A 15,126-nucleotide genomic window follows, 5' to 3' on the forward strand; every position below is an offset into this window, starting at 1 on the left:
TTCATTTTTCATTCTATATTTCATTTTACTTTCTATATTTCATTTTACTTTCTATATTTCATTTTACTTTCTATATATCATCATACTTTCTATATTTCATTTTTTTTCCTATATTTCATCTTAGTTTCTATACTTCATTTTACTTACTATATTTTATCTTTCGTTTTGTATTTCATCTTTCTTTCTATATCTCATCTTACTTTCAATATTTCATATTTCTTTCTATATTTCATCTTTCTTCCTATATTTCTTTTTATTTTCTATATTTCTTTTTTCATTCTATATTTTATTTTACTTTCTATATTTCATCTTTCTTTCTATATTTCATTTTACTTTTTACATTTCAAGTTTCTTTTTATATTTCATTTTACATTCAATATTTTATCTTTCTTTCTTTCTATATTTCATCTTTCTTTCTATATTTCATCTTTCTTTCTATATTTCATCTTTCTTTCTATATTTTATTTTACTTTGTATATTTCATTTTTTTTTCTATGTTTCGTTTTACGTTCTATATTTCATCTTTCTTTCCATATTTCTTGTTACTTATATTTCATCTTTCTTTCTATATTTCATTTTACTTTCAATATTTCATCTTTCATTCTATATTTCATTTTAATTTTTATCTCTTTTTCAATATTTCATTTTGCTTTCTTTATTTCATATATCTTTTTATATTTTATTTTACTTTATTTATTTCATCTTTTTTTCTATATTTCATCTTTCTATCTATAGTTCATTTTTCTTTCAATATTTCATATTTCTTTCCATATTTCATTTTTCTTTCTATATTTCATTTTACTTTCTATATTTCATCTTTCTTTCTCTATTTCATGTTACTTTATATATTTCGTCTTTCTTTTTATGTATCATTTTTCTTCCTATATTTTATTTTACCTTCTATATTTCATTTTTCTTTCTATATTTCATTTTATTTCTATATTTTTTCTTTCTTTATTTTTGTTTCTTAGTCTCTTTAATTTACCTTTCTTTCTATATTTCGACTCTCTTTCTATATCTCGCCTTTCTTTCCATATTTCTTGTTACTTTCTATATTTCATCTTTCTTTCTATATTTCATTTTACTTTCTGTATTTCGTTTTAGTTTCTATATTTCATCTTTCTATCTATTTTTATTGTTCATTCTATATTTAATCTTTTTTCCTATATTTTATTTTACTTTCTATATTTCATCTTTCTTTCTATATTTCATTTTACTTTCTGTATTTCGTTTTAGTTTCTATATTTTATCTTTCTATCTATTTTTATTGTACATTCTATATTTAATTTTTTTTCCTATATTTCATATTTCTTTCTATATTTCCTTTTTTTTCTTTATTTTAACCTTCTTTCTATAATTCATCTTTCTTTCTATACTTCGTTTTACTTTTCTATATTTCATTTTCTTTCTTTATTTCATGTTACTTTCTATATATAATTTTTCTTACTATATTTCATTTTACTTTCTATATTTCATCTTTCTTTCTATATTTCATTTTACTTTCTATATTTCATCTTTCTTTCCATATTTCATTTTACTTTCTATATTTCATCGTTCTTTCTATATTTCATTTTACTATCTATATTTAATCTTTCTTTCTATATTTAATTTTACTTTCTATATATCATCGTTCTTTCTACATTTCATTTTACTTTTTATATTTCATCTTTCTTTCTATATTTCATTTTACTTTCTATATTTCATTTTACTTTTTAAATAGCATCATACTTTCTATATTTCATTTTACTTTCTATATGTCATCATACTTTCGATATTTCATCTTTCTTTAATTATTTATTTTACTTTCTACATTTTATCTTTCTTTCTATATTTCATCTTTCTTTCAATATTTCATTTTAATTTCTTTATTTCATCTTTTTTTATGTATTTCATTTTACATTCTATATTTCATCTTTCTTTATTTATTTCTTGTTACTTTCTATATATCATTTTTGTTTCTATATTTCATTTCATTTCTGTATTTTATCTTTCTTTCTATATTTCATTTTTATTTCTGTATTTCATTTTCCTTTCTATATTTCATCTTTCTTTTTATATTTCCTCTTTCTTTCTATATTTTTTTTTTATTTTAACCTTCTTTCTATAATTCATCTTTCTTTCTATACTTCATTTTACTTTTCTATATTTCATTTTCTTTCTTTATTTCATGTTACTTTCTATATATAATTTTTCTTACTATATTTCATTTTACTTTCTATATTTCATCTTTCTTTCTATATTTCATTTTACTTTCTATATTTCATTTTACTTTCTATATTTCATCTTTCTTTCCATATTTCATTTTACTTTCTACATTTCATCGTTCTTTCTATATTTCATTTTACTATCTATATTTAATCTTTCTTTCTATATTTAATTTTACTTTCTATATATCATCTTTCTTTCTATATTTCATTTTACTTTTTATATTTCATCTTTCTTTCTATATTTCATTTTACTTTCTATATTTCATTTTACTTTTTAAATAGCATCATACTTTCTATATTTCATTTTACTTTCTAAATGTCATCATACTTTCGATATTTCATCTTTCTTTAATTATTTATTTTACTTTCTACATTTTATCTTTCTTTCTATATTTCATCTTTCTTTCTATATTTCATTTTAATTTCTTTATTTCATCTTTTTTTATGTATTTCATTTTACATTCTATATTTCATCTTTCTTTATTTATTTCTTGTTACTCTCTATATATCATTTTTGTTACTATATTTCATTTCATTTATGTATTTTATCTTTCTTTCTATATTTCATTTTTATTTCTGTATTTCATTTTCCTTTCTATATTTCATCTTTCTTTCTATATCTCATCTTTCTTTCTATATTTAATATTAATTTCTATGTATCATCTTACTCTCTATATTTCATCTTTCTTTCTATATTTAATTTTACTTTCTGTATATCATCATACTTTTTATATTTTATTTTACTTTCTATATTTCATCTTTCTTTCTTTATTTCATTTTACTTTCTATATTTTATCTTTCGTTCTATATTTCATCTTTCTTTCTATATTTCATTTTTCTTTCTACTTTTCATCTTTCTTTCCATATTTCATCTTTCTTGCTATATTTCATTTTATTTTATATATTTCATTTTTCATTCTATATTTCATTTTTCATTCTATATTTCATTTTACTTTCTATATTTCATTTTACTTTCTATATATCATCATACTTTTTATATTTTATTTTACTTTCTATATTTCATCTTACTTTCTAAAAATTACGAAAGATTAAATGAAACTTTTTATATCTTAATCATCAGGGGAGTTAACTTAGGTCGTAATGTTATAAAACTCTACTATTCATCTTCGTTCTTGTTATGATATGGGACGTCACCCAAGTCGCGTTGAGGTATGCCCGTGTTGCCGTTGCCGTGGATAGGCGTAGGCGTTGAAGGGCCGCTATACTCTTAAATCGTTGACAGACGTGTATCTGATCAAGAAGATGATGAATAGTAAATTCATTATGATATTAAGAAGCAAAGTTTGCTTCGTTCATGATTACCATATAATCAGTTTATAATATGTTTACTTCATACCAGGATATTCCTCCTTCTGGTTCTCTTTTACCACTCTTAGCTGTAGTGTAATTTAGTTTATTTTAATTATGTTTTTCTTTGGCTTTTATTTTAATTTGTCAAAATATGGCATCCAGTAGTAGGAGTACTGGATCAGTTAAAAATGCATCTTTGGTTGGATATAAAGTTCAACAACAATTGAATGATTGGATAATTTCGTCCATTAAACCTACTTCAATCTACAAGAAAGGAACTTTCACCCTTTCTAGTACCATGGGAATTAAAACCATGGAACAAACAATTAATCTTGAAAATCAAGATTCAACTCTTAAATTGTTAGAGTTAACTGATCTCAATAAGTATCTTGTTGATAGTGAGAAGAAATATATGCATATTAGATGCATCCAGATTGCGTTCAAACCCTTAACCTTACTAGGGATGAACACATGTCTGCAGGCCATTCTCCGAGATGGTTGTTGTTTGGATTGGAAACCCTCATTAATGGGTATTGTTGAAACAAGTCTTAGTAGGGGACCTGTTTATTTTAATGTCCATCCAAACCTTACCCTATCACTAACAGATAGGAATTTGTTAGAATCTATCCAGTTGAGGATTCTAACACAAGGATACAATTTTATCCCTGGAACTGAAACCATTGCAGTAATTGCAAGGATTCATTTCAAAATTATGAATACCCTAGTCCCTAAGGTATTACACTTACCAGATCAAGGTAAGACTGTTTTGATCGAGACCGATCTTATGAGTGCAAATGTTGCCACTCCAAGGATGATCAATTGGGAGGAAATTCATTTCCCAGCCAACTGGACTATTCCTCAGGCTATTCCTCCACGCCTCCTGATTAATCAGGATATTGATCATGTCATCCAATCAACAGATGGCGATGTGGTAATCAATTTCAAAGACAAGACTCCATATCGAGTCTCTCTGCCACCCACGTCATTCCGATATTCGGATGTAGGCCATCTACGCGCCTACAGGAATTGGATGAAAAACAATCCATCAAGGATGATTCCTCATTCAAAGGAATCCACCTATCAGATACCTCATGGGGTCTACCGAGAAAGGGAGCACGACAGGACTTCTCCCACTCCTAGTGAAATGACTGGTTTTACTCTATGATTATGATTTTTACATCTTATCAGAGTAACCCAGAACCACCACCTTTTGTGGTGGACCGCACAGCCATCAAAGCTGAGTTCTTTCACCCCAATAATCTAGGTTTCAAAAATTGGTTTTTTGACACCTATGGGGCCGCCGAACGCATAGAATTATCAAACGACTTTTATCTTTATTTGGAAACAAATAAGGTTATCATGTCTTTTGTTGATTGGTTCATGCAAACCAGACTCAAGCAAGCAGAGAAACGACCCTTAGTTTCCTCCCATGCCCCCACTCTTTCAACCTTAATGAAAGAATGGCACCTTATGTCTGGCATCAATATCAGATCAGTTCATCCTCCTACTGATCCAATCCGGCTTGAATTTGCAAGTCCTTCAGGAAAAACTCCTGAGTTTGTTGAAGCAATTGCTTTTGTCATTCCTGAAATTACCCTAAACCCTATGGGTCAGATTAGACGACAAAACAACTTTACCAATTTAAATCTCCAAACTATTGGCCAACAACTAACAAGTATGGAAGATTTATTGGAAAAAGATCCACCTGAGAAATATTGTCAGAATCCCTATGACTTATCTTCTCGGAAATTACCATTGTTGATGAATGATAAACCACTCATCAAACCCCCAGTTCCAATTAGGAACTTTAAATTAGATAACAATTCTGAGGTTGTCGAAGAATTGTTATTAAGGCTTGGCAAATTGAACCTATCTGAAGACCAAATTAAACAAGCCCAAAAGACACCTGAAGCCCAGGCCAATGTGGTTCATCAACATATCCAAAAACATTTGCCCATTCTTCATGTTTTGGAAGCTGACGAAACTTCGGATGAAGATTCTCATGAAGAATCTTTATCGCAAAATAATACTGAAGATTTAACTCCTTCAGCATACTCTGATTCTGATAAAGGTCAAAATCCGATTAATTTGGGTGTAACTAATATCAGAAAGACTGAAGCAATTCTTCAGGAAATGATTCAAGATCAACCGAGTATCCAAAAATTGGATTTTACGAAATCACCCACTCGGGCATGGGATCTAAAGAACAAAAGATATTTACCATAGGCCTACCCCTCAGGACCTATTGTATGAAGAAAATTTGTATTTAGATCAAAAATCCTATGATGGGAGAACCATCTATGAATGGAGTATAGATGGCTTATCTGAATATCAGATAATGGAACATTGTCAACGGATGTTAATGTATGCTACTATCTGTCGACAACATAAAAATTCCGATCAAGGAATATCAGAAATGTTAACTGCTGGATTCTCTGGAATCCTCAAAGGTTGGTGGGATAATATCCTCACCCATGAACAACATCAGGAAATTTATAATGCTAAAAAGGTTATCAAAACTGAAGCTGGTCCCGCCTACCTTGGCGACGACGATGCAGTTTATACCTTAATCTCCTGTATTGTTCATCATTTTATTGGCAAACTTACTTCCCAAACAGATAAGGGAAGGGAGGTTTTGCAAAACTTAAGGTGTAAAACACTTAGCCATTTTCGGTGGTATAAAGATGTTTTTCTTACCAAAGTTATGCAACGAACTGATGCCAATAATGAATATTGGAAAGCAAAATATATTGATGGATTACCTACTCTTTTTGCTAGCAAAGTAAGAAAGAGAATCGGTAATGAAGGTGGTGCAATCAACTACCACCAATATACATATGGCCTCCTCACCAGTGCTATTATCCAAGAAGGATTGGCCTTATGTAATGATTTAAAACTTCAGGCTCAGCATAAGCAACAAAATCTTTCTGGTAAGCGTGAGCTTGGGGAATTCTGTGAACAATTTGCTTGTGATACAGGACCCCAACCTTCCAATCAAAGGAAGGGAAAAGGAAAAGTCTCTCATTTTAAGAGATCGGAACCCTACTCACACCAGAGTAGGCGATATCCCAAAAGACAGTCTCATCAGAAGACTCGTCAGGAACCTAGGAGACCACCTCGTCAGAAACCTCCTAGAAGAAATCCCCCAGACAAAAAAAAAAATTGTCTGTTATAAATGTGGTAAATTAGGCCACTATTCCAATAGATGCAAAACAAAAGAGAAATTGAACCAACTGCAAATAGATGAAGGATTGAGAATCCAGTTGGCTAAAATTCTCTTAAATTCTGATTCTGGAGATGATATTGATTATGCCTCATCCAGCCCATCAGAAGATGACCCAGATTGCAGTTGTTCTCATCTACAATCTGTGGCCCAGATGCATCAGATTAATGTTCTTACCACTATGCAACAAATCATGCTAGAGAACATTGATCAAGAGGAAGATCCTCAAACTAAGAGATATTTAATTAAAGAATATCTTGATCAAATTCAAAGTACTTCAAAGATAGTTCCTCCCATCCAAGGAGTAAAACCCTATTCTTTGAAGGAAATTATTGGTCATTATGAAGCAGAAACCACTTCAAAACAACCGATATCCATCTCCTCATTACAAGGAGAAATTAAAGAAATCAAGCTTGAATTAAAAGAATTAAAAACCCTGTATAAAAAGCTTGAACAAAAATATGCACAAAATAGTGTACAACAAGAAAAGAAATCTGAAGACTCTTTTCTTAACCAAATCACTAAAGTCATCCATCAAAGATGGCATACTGTGATTAATTTGGTTATTGATCAGAACTTTGTCATTCCTAAATTGACAGCTCTGATTGATAGTGGAGCAGACTTAAACTGCATCCAGGAAGGGTTGATTCCAACCCAATATTTTGAGAAAACCACTCAAACATTAGCAAATGCTAATGGAGACAAAATACAGATTAAATATAAATTAAACAATGCCTCCATCTGCACTAATGATCAGTGCATTATTACTGACTTTTTATTAGTTAAAAATATGACTCAACAAGTCATATTAGGTACTCCCTTTTTGGAAAAAATAATGCCAATTAAAGGCATCGACAATTATGGAATTCATGGACAGGTTAATAATAAACCTATCTATTTCTCTTTCAAATCTCCTCCTCAAATTAGTTTTATCAATGAGATTTCAGAATTGAGAAATGTGAAAGAACATCATCTTAGTTTCCTGCATAAAGAAATTCAATTTTTAACCCTTGAACAGCAGCTGGAAACTCTAGATATAAAAGAGAAAATTAGTTCTCTTCAGAGATTATTAACCCAAGAAATTTGTAGTGACATTCCTACAGCTTTTTGGGATCGACATAAATATATTGTGTCTTTACCATATATAGATGGGTTCAATGAAAGAACCATTCCTACCAAAGCCAGACCTAGCCAAATGAAACATGCTTTACTAGATCTGTGCAAGAAGGAAATCCAAAATCTCTTGGATAAGAAATTAATTAGAAAATCTTACTCCCCATGGAGTTGTATTGCTTTTTATGTCAATAAAAATGCAGAAAAGGAACGAGGTGTTCCAAGATTAGTAGTTAATTATAAACCACTGAATGACTGTTTGAGATGGATTCGCTATCCTATCCCAGATAACAAAGATTTATTAGACAGATTGTTTTCTGCTAAAATCTTTTCCAAATTTGATTTGAAATCTGGATATTGGCAAATTCAAATTAATGAAAAGGATAAATATAAAACTGCATTCACTGTCCCTTTTGGTCACTTTGAATGGAATGTTATGCCTTTCGGTTTGAAAAATGCTCCATCAGAATTTCAAAATATCATGAATGATATATTTGCTCCTTATTCTGAATTTACCATTGTTTATATTGATGATATACTTGTTTATTCAAAATCTATTGATGCTCATTTTAGGCATTTACATGTTTTCAAAACAGTTATTAGAAAACATGGGTTGGTGATATCGGCACCGAAAATGAAATTGTTTCAGACCTCTGTTAGATTTTTAGGTCACAATATTCACAAGGGAAAAATAGTTCCTATTGATCGAAGCATTGAGTTTGCCTCTAAGTTCCCGGATGAACTACTGGAAAAAACTCAACTTCAGAGATTTCTAGGAAGTCTCAATTATATTGCGGATTATTATCCTCATCTTGCACAAGATTCCGCAATATTGCATAAAAGACTCAGAAAGAATCCTGAGCCTTGGACGCTCAAACATACACAGGTAGTCCAATTAATTAAAAGTAAGGTTAAACAACTCCCTTGTCTTAACCTCACTAACCCTTCTTATCCGAAGGTTGTCGAGACTGATGCTTCCCATATAGGCTATGGTGGCATCTTAAAACAAAGAAATCCATCAGGTAAAGAAGAACTTATTCGATTTACCTCTGGAAACTGGCATGATGCACAGCTTAATTATTCCACTGTTAAACAAGAAATATTGGCAATAATTAAGTGCATTCATAAATTCCAGGATGATTTATTAAATCAGAAATTCCTTTTAAGAGTTGATTGTTCAGCAGCCAAATCGATTCTTAAGAAGGATGTGAAGAATCTTACTTCCAAACAAATCTTTGCCAGATGGCAGGCGGAATTAAGCGCCTTTGATTTTGATATAGAACATATCAAAGGAGAATTAAACTCCTTACCTGATTTTCTAACCCGTGAATTTCTCCAGGGTCAAAATCATGTATAACCCCGCAAGGGGATATCCACTCCCAATGAGAGGACATGGTAATCAACAATCAAGAGGTCGAGGCCGAAAGAATCCAGAAAGAGGAAATTCCTCAGACAAGAAGGGTAAAGCCCTAGTGTCGTATAAAGAGACACTTGAAATAGAACCAGAGTATATTACTCTTCCGGATACGGAGACAATTCTACTCCTCAATAAAGAGGACCTTGAGGGTACATTGGATTCCTGGGAGATGTTACAGAAATGGCTTGGAGAAGCCTACTGTCCCATCCGTGCAGGAAAACGATGGTATTCCTTTGAATCTATTCTGGTTCATCTGAATTCTATATCAGTGCATCATACACTGACAAATGTGGCTAAATGGGATAGCCCAAAAGCGTACAGCAAATGTACAATACAAAGATTCATGCATCCCTCAACATGGGGAAAATTTGATTTAGCTAAAGCAGCTAATCTTCCTAATGATAAGGAATTTAATTATTGGGATTATATGGATTCTTGGTATAATACCTTTTATTACCAAAATCCCTCCCATAGGCATTCCTGGTTTTTCCAATGGGAAAAGAATGTCTTTCAGAGGTCATTACCTCTACCCAGTTGGGTATTTGCTTGGTGGAACAAATTTGGGCCACCCATATTAAGGCTTGTTTTGTTAAATGGACTCAATCCAGTTCTGAGCTTAAAGCTCTGGGTTATGAAAAACCCCCAAAAAATTGGGACAGTCTTATCTTCTTTATGGTATTTTCTCTACCATGGATTTGGAGATGGGATTGTACTACAGGCTTTAATGAGAAAAGCCTACCAGTATTATTGAGAACATTTCATGTTCACTGGTGGAAAAATTTCCCCAATATTGATACCAAAGTCGCATAAATTAAGTCTGCTATCATACAAAATGAAAACAATCTTGGATTGCATCGCGTCCCGGAAGTCCATTATGACTCCGACAATTTATTTGCAAGTTTCAAAACTCAATTGAAGAGTTTGATTCCGAATATATTGGAACAAGATATTATGAAAAAATTATTAGAATCAATGAAGGATTCCATGACTCCTAAGTGCAATGACGGCACATCTTCTTCTCATCCTGTCAATGACAACATATCCGTTTCGAAACCGTCAGTTGCAGAAGATGAAGATATTAATGATGACTTTACCAGTACTGAGCATGATGATAATGCTAAGGAATAATTACCGGATAGCCAGCCACCAGATGAGGATCCAGAAGAATATATTAATTTAATGTTGCAGGCATTCAAAGCAACATCTAAAAAGAAATAATTTTGCAGGATATGACTATGACAGATACATCTGTTCCAGATACGTCGGCTAAGTCAGTCCACAAGCAACAGAGGAAATCTTATCCTCCAGCCCACAGTTGGCCTATTTGTCACATCAATCAAGGCTCCTATAGTATATTTGGTTGGCCATTTTCCATAAAGTCTCACACATGGGATGCCGCCAGTAGCCGCCTGCATCGGATAAGAGTTAAGGCTCTTCGTCAACAAAAGATGCTTTGGGACCAAGCCCATCAAATGTCTCTATCCAATCTCAATCCTAGAGATAAAGAGGATAAAGATGATGATAACGATGACTCATCCGACTCATCCAAGAATCTCAATTATAGAGATAATGAATCACCACCTCAATCATAGAGGTTACTTTTGTATTAGTGGTGGATTTCAAATATGTTCAAATCCACATTAGTTCTCTCCTTCTATATAAGAAGTTAGTTTCTTTAGACAAGGCATCACTTGAAAAACCTTCCCCTTTGTCACCAAGGTTGCCTACTCGTGTGCTTTGAAGTTTTGAAGTTTATTGTAAGTACTTTATGATATTGTGATAAATTAGTAGTGAGTTAAAGTTATTCTCTGCCTGTTTCTCTGGTTACTTGCCTACTTGCCTTCTGTCAATCTTCCTTCTTCTTTCTATATTTCATTTTACTTTATTTATTTCATCTTTTTTTCTATATTTCATCTTTCTATCTTTAGTTCACTTTTCTTTCAATATTTCATATTACTTTCCATATTTCATTTTTCTTTCTATATTTCATTTTACTTTCTATATTTCATCTTTCTTTCTATATTTCATGTTACTTTATACATTTCGTCTTTCTTGCTATATATCATTTTTCTTTCTATATTTCATTTTACCAACTATATTTCATTTTTCTTTCTATATTTCATTTTATTTCTATATTTTTTCTTTCTTTATATTTGTGTCTTAATCTCTATAATTTACCTTTCTTTCTATATTTCGACTCTCTTTCTATATCTCGCCTTTCTTTCTATATTTCTTGTTACTTTCTATATTTCATCTTTCTTTCTATATTTCACTTTACTTTCTGTATTTCGTTTTAGTTTCTATATTTCATCTCTCTATCTATTTTTATTGTACATTCTATATTTAATCTTTTTTCCTATATTTTATTTTACATTCTATATTTCATCTTTCTTTCTATTTTTCATGTTACTTTCTATATATTATTTATCTTTCTAGTTTTTTTTTTACTTTCTATATTTTATTTTTCATTCTATATTTCATTTTACTTTCTATATTTCATATTTCTTTCAATACTTCATTTTCTTTCTATATTTCATCTTTCTTACTATATTTCATTTTATTTTCAATATTTCATCTTTCCTTCTATATTTCATTTTACTTTCTATATTTCTTCTTTCTTTCTATATTTCATTTTAATTTCAATATTTCATCTTTCTATCCTTATTTCATTTTTCTTTCTATATTTCATCTTTCTTTCAATATTTCATTTTACGTCCTATATTTCAACTGTCATTCTATATTTCATTTTACTTTCGATATTTCATTTTACTTTATCTTTTTCATTTTACTTTCTATATTTCATCTTCTTTCTATATTTCATTTTAGTTGCCATATTTCATATTTCTTTATATATTTAATTTTACTTTCCATATTTTATCCTTGTTTCAGTATTTTTTTTTACTTTCAATATTTCATCTTTATTTCTATATTACCTTTTTCTTTGAACATTTCATTTTATTTTTTACATTTCAACTTTTATTCAATATTACATTTTACTTTCTATATTTTATCATCCTTTCTATATTTCATTTTATTTTCTATATATCTTTTTAATTTTTATATTTGATTTTACTTTCTATATTTCATCTTTCTTTCTATATTTCCTTTTTTTTCTTTATTGTAACCTTCTTTTTATAATTCATCTTTCTTTCTATACTTCATTTTACTTTTCTATATTTCATTTTCTTTCTTTATTTCATGTTACTTTCAATATATCATTTTTCTTACTATATTTCATCTTACTTTCTATATTTTATTTTATTTTCTATATTTCATCTTTCTTCCTATATTTCATTTTACTTTCTATATTTCATCGTTCTTTCTATATTTCATTTTACTATCTATATTTAATCTTTCTTTCTATAGTTAATTTTACTTTCTATATATCATCTTTCTATAGAAAGAAAGATGAAATATAGAGAGTAAGATGATACATAGAAAGTAATATTAAATATAGAAAGAAAGATGAGATATAGAAAGAAAGATGAAATATAGAAAGGAAAATGAAATACAGAAATAAAAATGAAATATAGAAAGAAAGATAAAATACAGAAATGAAATGAAATATAGTAACAAAAATGATATATAGAAAGTAACAAGAAATAAATAAATAAAGATGAAATATAGAATGTAAAATGAAATACATAAAAAAAGATGAAATAAAGAAATTAAAATGAAATATAGAAAGAAAGATAAAATATAGAAAGAAAGATAAAATGTAGAAAGTAAAATAAATAATTAAAGAAAGATGAAATATCGAAAGTATGATGACATTTAGAAAGTAAAATGAAATATAGAAAGAAAGATGAAATATAAAAAGTAAAATGAAATATAGAAAGAAAGATGATATATAGAAAGTAAAATTAAATATAGAAAGAAATATTAAATATAGATAGTAAAATGAAATATAGAAAGAACGATGAAATATAGAAAGTAAAATGAAATATGGAAAAAAAGAGGAAATATAGAAAGTAAAATGAAATATAGAAAGAAAGATGAAATATAGAAAGTAAAATGAAATATAGTAAGAAAAATTATATATAGAAAGTAACATGAAATAAAGAAAGAAAATGAAATATAGAAAAGTAAAATGAAGTATAGAAAGAAAGATGAATTATAGAAAGAAGGTTAAAATAAAGAAAAAAAAGGAAATATAGAAAGAAAGAGGAAATATAAAAAGAAAGATGAAATATAGAAAGGAAAATGAAATACAGAAATAAAAATGAAATATAGAAAGAAAGATAAAATACAGAAATGAAATGAAATATAGAAACAAAAATGATATATAGAAAGTAACAAGAAATAAATAAAAAAAGATGAAATATAGAATGTAAAATGAAATACATAAAAAAAGATGAAATAAAGAAATTAAAATGAAATATAGAAAGAAAGATGAAATATAGAAAGTAAAATAACATAAAGTAAGAAAAAAATAAATAGAAAGTAACATGAAATAAAGAAAGAAAGATGAAATATTGAAAGAAGTTGAAATATAGAAAGAAGGTTTAAATAAAGAATAAAAATGAAATATAGAAAGAAATATGAAATATAGATAGTAATATGAAATATAGAAAGAAAGATGAAATATAGAAAGAAAGATGAAATATAGAAAGTTAGATGAAATATAGAAAGTAAATTGAAATATGGAAAGAAAGATAAAATATAGAAAGTAAAATGAAATATAGAAACAAAAGAAATATAGAAAGTAAAATGATATATAGAAAGAAAGATAAAATATAGAAAGTAAAATGAAATATAGTAAGAAAAATGATATATAGAAAGTAACATGAAATAAATAAAGAAAGTTGAAATATTGAAAGTAAAATGAAATATAGAAACAAAGATAAAATACATAAAGAAAGATGAAATATATACAAAGTAAAATAAAATATAGAAAGAAAGACGAAATATAGAAAGAAAGATGAAATATAGAAAGTAAAATGAAATATAGAAAGTAAGATGAGATATAGGAAGAAAATTAAATATAGAAAGAAAGACGAAATATAGAAAGTAAAATGAAATATAGAAAGAAAGATGAAATATAAAAGTAAAATGAAATACAGAAAGAAAGATGAAATATAGAAATAAAAATGAAATATAGAAAGTAACATGAAATATAGAAAGAAAGATGAAATATAGAAAGTAAAATGAAATATAGAAAGAAAGATGAAATATAGAAAGAAAGATAAAATGTAGAAAGTAAAATAAATAATTAAAGAAAGATGAAATATCGAAAGTATGATGACATTTAGAAAGTAAAATGAAATATAGAAAGTATGATGCTATTTAAAAAGTAAAATGAAATATAGAAAGAAAGATGAAATATAAAAAGTAAAATGAAATATAGAAAGAAAGATGATATATAGAAAGTAAAATTAAATATAGAAAGAAAGATTAAATATAGATAGTAAAATGAAATATAGAAAGAACGATGAAATATAGAAAGTAAAATGAAATATGGAAAGAAAGATGAAATATAGAAAGTAAAATGAAATACAGAAAGAAAGATGAAATATAGAAAGTAAAATGAAATATAGTAAGAAAAATTATATATAGAAAGTAACATGAAATAAAGAAAGAAAATGAAATATAGAAAAGTAAAATGAAGTATAGAAAGAAAGATGAATTATAGAAAGAAGGTTAAAATAAAGAAAAAAAAGGAAATATAGAAAGAAAGATGAAATATAGAAAGTAAAATAAAATATAAAAATTAAAACGATATATAGAAAGTAAAATGAAATATAGAAAGGAAGATAAAATATAGAAAGTAAAATGTAATATTAGATAAAAGTTGAAATGTAAAAAACAAAATGAAATGTTGAAAGAAAAAGGTAATATAGAAATAAAGATGAAAT

Source organism: Aristolochia californica, unplaced genomic scaffold, assembly GCF_029961685.1.
Source record: "Aristolochia californica isolate CCGP_79_NKW_82.1479 unplaced genomic scaffold, dmAriCali1.0.hap1 SCAF_7, whole genome shotgun sequence".
Classification (NCBI taxonomy): domain Eukaryota; kingdom Viridiplantae; phylum Streptophyta; class Magnoliopsida; order Piperales; family Aristolochiaceae; genus Aristolochia; species Aristolochia californica.